At 45.5% G+C, this 5989-nt stretch overlaps 1 long non-coding RNA gene across 1 annotated transcript; it reads left to right on the plus strand.

Moving 5' to 3' along the window:
• Positions 1 to 1328: 1328 nt before the first annotated feature.
• On the plus strand, positions 1329 to 5721 carry LOC122486517. Its single transcript, XR_006298176.1, has 3 exons — positions 1329 to 2295; positions 3540 to 3608; positions 5241 to 5721. It is a non-coding gene; the product is annotated as an uncharacterized LOC122486517 (long non-coding RNA).
• The last annotated feature ends 268 nt before the right edge of the window (positions 5722 to 5989 follow it).

Here is a 5989-nt window from a genome sequence, read left to right on the forward strand (position 1 = left end):
TGGAGGGCGTGTGTCTTAGTCTTTTCGGGCTGCTATAATGAAGTGTCATAGACCGGGTGGCCTATAAACAACAGAAACGTATTGTTCAGAGTTCTAGAAGTTGGAAGTCCAGGATCGAAGCACCAGAAGATTTGGTATGTGGCAAGAACCCAACTTCCCGGTTCACAGATGGCTGTTTTCTCAATGTGTCCTCATGTGGCAGGAGGATTGAGGGAAGTCTCTGGGATCTCCTTTATAAGGGTGTTAATCCCATCCATGAGGGCTCTTCCCTCATGACCTAATCACCTCCCAAAGGCCCCGCCTCCTGGTGCCATTATTTTGGGGGTTAGGATTTCAACACAGAAATTGTGGGGGTAGAGGGGACACAAACATTCAGTCCATAATGGTGTGTTTAAGCATGCCGGGAAGAGTCCCAGTGATTACCATGTAGCCCAGAAAGGCCTAGAAGTAGCAGAGAGAAACAAAAAGTCCTAAAGGGACCATGCAGAGCAAATGAGTATGTCCCTACGGACACCTGCATGCACTGATAATGTAGAACCACAGGGGGGCAATGGATGTTTCAACGGATAGTGCTGACAGATAGTATTGAGGACCATAAAGGCACCTCATAACTGATGGCTTAAGATTATGTAAGTCCTGAGAATTAGTCATGACCCCCAGAATGGCGGGGACCCCCACTGAGTTTATTCCAATCTGGTAAAAAGCAGGCTCAAAACAGAAATTACGTTGTTAGAAATATAGAAAGAAATGGTTTCCTGAGTTGAATACAAAGATTCACATCCCAACACATTTATTTCTGTACCGGTCTTATTCTTCCTCCTAGACTGTAACAGGGCAAGGACTGTAGCTCTCTTTGTATCCCCTGCAACTGCTGTCTCGGTATCTCATGCAGCGTAGACACTCATCGGTCTGTTTTTAAGTTGAATCTAATTGAATCAACTGCAGATTGGGAAGTACACAGCAGGGCTGGATCACCAACGTCCCTGAGACGGTTAGGCTTGATTTAGGGGAAGGGCCCTAAATCGTTTTTCATCTTTGCATGAGAAAATTAAAGAGTTGCACCGATGGTCTCGAAACATTAATGGAATGTGCTTCTCCAGCATAGTGCAGATCGTTTGACCCTGGTGATTAGAAAGAACTGGCAGCTGTTTCTCACTCATGGCCTGAGAGTGCCTGCATTTTTGCAAAATTGAACCGCAGAACTTTGGAACTGGGAGGGATGTTGACCAAACGAGCCAACACCCTCACTTACAAGCAGGGGGCGGGGGGGGGGACCGAATCCCAGAGATCTGTGGCAATTTGCCCGAAGTAACAGAGTCCACGAGAAAGTCAGAGCAAGGACCTGTCCCCTCGCTCCCTATTTTCCCCATCCAGCTGAAACCCCACCATCTGCCCCCTCAGCCAGGCCCTCGCGGACCCCCACCTCTCTTGCTTCGTCGTCTCGTACCGTCCACCCTCCCCAAACACCCGGAAAAACCTCACCTCGGATCATGCCACAGTTTCTGAGCACTTTGTACACCTGGGCTGCTGAACTCTGCTTGAGAAGATCAGATGACCTCGCAGACTGGTGCCACCATAAATTCATGACTGCCAGACTCCACGGGGCCCTCCGTGCTGCCTGCGATCCGCTCTCTCACGGGGCCGCTGCTCCAGTTGACTCATGCTTCTCCCCCCTCACGCTTCTGACCTCAACACACCTCCCCTTTATGAAGTCAATGCCTCTAACAGGAAAGCCCTTGACCACCCACCACCAAGCCTGTGGACACATCCGCCTCCGCACCCACCCCAGCCGGACTCTAAACTCCACCTCGTCTCAAAGAGCCCGTTCTTTGTTTGGTCCCCTCTCTGCTCCATCTGTCATTTTTTTCTGAGCCACCTCCTTGCCGTCAGCACCTGAGGAGAACACAGGTGGTTCCTGTATTTAAAAATCAAACCAACTTCCTCCCCCTTTCCCCATGTCCCCTTCCCCAACCACCTCGCTCCTACGCTCATTATCTTCGTTCCCCACCGCAGTCCGCCTACTACCACCGGTCCGCTACAGTGTTCTCACCAGGGACCTCATTGCTGTTAAGCCCAGAGGAGTCCTCACCTTGCTGGACAGCATCTGACTCTGCCCAGCAGTCCTCGACTTCTGGAAACATCACCTTGATTTCGATGACGACCAAGTCCTCTGATTTTCTCCGACTTCTCTGGGTACATCCTGTCAGTCTTTTTCAAGTCACCCATTCCCTACGTGTTGGAGTCTTCGGGGGGCGCTAAGCTATCTTCTCCGGTCACCGTACACACTCTCCCTAGGTAAGTTCGTCTACTCCCTTGAGTCTAATTACGATCAGGTTGAGAGGACTCCCAAGTCTACACTTCCAGTCCAGAACTGGCACTGGAGCACTAGATCTGTAATTCAACTGGACACCTCCCCCTCGCCCCCATCCCCCACCCCTCCCCAAAAACCTTCCATTCTCCTCCCATTGGAAGGCAATACCACCCCCGCCCGGGCATCATCCTTCCTCATGACTCCGAACCGCAGTCACTGAACGTTCTCAAGTCCACTTTCTCAATATCCCTCTAATGAGCCTCCCTCTCGAGAGAGATCTGTAGGGAAGTGGTTAAACTTGCAGCCAGCTGAAGTAGATTCAAGTCCCACATCTACCACTTGGTTATGCAAGTAACTGGGCCTCTCTGGTTTCCTCATTTATGGAACGTAGGTGCTAATAATAGACCTTCCTGGTGAGGATGCTACGAAGATTCAAGGAGATGGTGCATGTGAGCCCTTAGAAGAATATTTGGCACAAGGAAGGTACTGGCTCTTGTCTTAGCTCTCGCTGCCACTCTCCAGAGCCGGGCCATGTGCTGTTGTCTCTTCCCTGGCTGAATCCTGATGCCCTTCCTATCTGGGGTCTTGTCCCTCCTCCAACTCCCATCAAGAGGATCTTATGACACAAAATTTGCCCAGGTCACTTGGCTACTAAAAACTCCACGGTGGCTTCCCGCTGCGCTGAAAATAAATTTCAAATTCCCGAACGCGGTCTACAAGGTCCCGCATGATCTGGCCGGCAACACTCCTTCCTTCCCTCCACCTCAAACCCCCACCTACATTGGCTGTACCAGCTCCCCCTCAGCCTTCGGGTCTCAGCTCAACATCACTTGCTCTGGAAAGACAGCCTGTCTCCTCTCAATCCTCTCCTTGTCCAACAAGCTCGCCACGGAGCTTTTTGCGGCCTACTTGTCTGTTTCTTGATGGAGTAGGAGTTCTGCTGGCTTTTACATTCATTGCTTTATCTTTTCGTTGCCTCCCATTAGGTTATGAGGTCTTTGGGGGCAGGGACTTCATCTGGCTCACTGCTGGGTCCCAAGAACCCAGAAATCTGTCTGGCACACAGGACGTGTTCAATAAATATTTGTTGAATGAACTAAATGACACCAAGGCTATCATTTTCTCAATACAGATGTTAGGTTTTTAGGCAGCAGACAGCATTACGATTCATTTGGGAAATCGAACACCAGCAAATCTTCTTAAAATAATATAATCTGTTTTCGTTCAGATACCTCTCACCTTGGGAAGCCTGGTGTAATCTTCTCAGACGACTTCTACACACTCCATCATCTCTACGGTAATATATCTCACGGAATAGGCTCCAAAGACCCTTAACCTTGAAGAAACCTTAGTTCTTCTTTTTATGGAGAGATTTTTACCCTAGAAAAGCCTGTGGGCTACTTCAGCATGAAATAATGGCCTTAATCACATCGGACAACCTTTTCTACTTAAAATTATTTATGAGATTCAAGTGAGGAGTTAGTAAATTAATGACAGATTTAACTTTAAACGGTCCTTCCTTCCTAATGCTTTTGCCATAATGACTTTCAATACAAGGTAGCCTTTGTTGGTTTTAGAAAATAGAAAAAAAGAGTTTCTTTCGTTTTAGAATGTTCTTTTACAATATCTTTCCTTTAGGCGAAAACAGATGAGTTTTTAAAAGGGTGTGTGTCATTAACTATTATGATTAAGCATTTATTCTTCTCTTATTAATGTGTGAACATTTTTTGGTCAACCCTCCTCTCTTTGTTCTCTCCCTTCCTCTTCTTGAGGAAAAAGAAAAGAAAAAAAATAAGAAAGAGAAAGGTATACAACATACACACATATATATGCATGTGAAGGGAGAGGGATCCCACAGGATTCTCATATATTGAGAAAGAAGGGTTTGCATATATGCATATGTTATCTATTAATATATGCATGTATATGTGTATGTTTGTATGTATGTGCACATATATATATATATATAAATAAATACTTAGTATGTCCCAACATGTTTATTAATTTCCAAGGCCATCTTCATAAATGGGTAAAATTTCCACATTTGCATATGAATATATGGATGTGTATATAAGGATACACACATACATACATATTATGTATGCATAACATATGTATATTCTGTAATATATGCATGTGATATATACATATAAATAACATATTCATATTAATACATATGTCCCATATGTGAATGCATATATGTAATATATATGTAACAAATATGTATTATATAAATATATAGGTATATATTTGTATATATATGTGTGTGTATTACATATGTATATTATGTATACATAATATGAATACATGGCCATATGTTCCTATGACTCTATGGAAGCTTTACCCATTTATGAAGATGACCCTGGAAATTAATACACATGTTAGAATATACTAGACATTTATGTCCCTTATGAAGCTACACTACCATATATATTAATCCGATTTTTTTTTTAATGTTTATTTATTCTTGAGAGAGAGACAGACAGAGACAGAGTCTGAGCTAGGGAGGGGCAGAGAGAGGGAGACACAGAATCCAAAGCAGGCTCCAGGCTCCAAGCTGTCAGCACAGAGCCCGATTCAGGGCTCGAACTCACAAACTGTGAGATCATGGCCTGAGCTGAAGTCAGACGCTCAACTGACTAAGCCACCCAGGCGCCCCCTTGATCTGAATTTTTAATTCTTGGTAATCACCAACCTTGTGGGAAGTACTGGTAACCTTTTTGTTTGATCTAAACTTGATTCATTTCCTTTCTTCCAAAAACTGCCATACTTCACCAAAGTAAATGAAATGCATTCTGGATTCGGAGGTAATTCAGTGAGATCACGTGAAAACCCCAGAGATAAGAATGTTACAGAGGCAGGCCCAGACATCCTAGTGAGGACCACCTTGTGCTTCTTACATTGTATACTGTCTACTTGTCTCGGACAGGTCTCCATGCAGCCACCACGCTGGGTCCCTGTCCCAGAGAACAGCGGGCCTTTCCAGAAGAAGCGAAGGTTCTCCTCATGTACCGCTTTTGCAGGAAGAAATAGAGAAGCCAGATATCTTAATGCCTGACCAGGGGCCGGCCGTGGTCCCCCCGCTCCCCATCTGCTAGAAAGTTTCCACACCCACTGGGAGTCCAGCCTGCTGGGAACCAGGGTGGACCTTTGAGTGTTTCTGTGGACCAGAAGACCTGAGTTTCCACTGAATTCGATTATTAATTAGCTGTGCAATCCAGGGCACGTCACTCTCCTTCTCTGACTCTCACTTCCTCTCTGTAATTAAGGAATTTGGACTAAATGATCTCTTAAGTTCTTTTTAGCTCCACTGTTCTATTCTCACTTTCTAAGTTGCCGTTTATAGATGTGGAAAGGTAGGGGCACCTGGGTGGCTCAGACGGTGAAGAGTCCGACTTCAGCTCAGGTCATGATCTCACGGCTTGTGAGTTCGAGCCCCACGTCGGGCTCTGTGCTGACAGCTCAGAGCCTGGAGCCTGCTTCGGATTCTGTGTGTGTGTGTGTCTCTCTCTCTCTGCCCCTCCCTACTCACGCTCTCTCAAAAATAAATAAACATTAAAATAGATAGATAGATAGATAGATATGTGGAAAGTCTACCTATCCCTCTAGTCTCAAATCCATGTGGTAAAAATGTGGGCCAGTCTAATTAAAGTATCTTCTGTACTGGACACAAAATTA

Source organism: Prionailurus bengalensis, chromosome A2, assembly GCF_016509475.1.
Source record: "Prionailurus bengalensis isolate Pbe53 chromosome A2, Fcat_Pben_1.1_paternal_pri, whole genome shotgun sequence".
Lineage (NCBI taxonomy): Eukaryota > Metazoa > Chordata > Mammalia > Carnivora > Felidae > Prionailurus > Prionailurus bengalensis.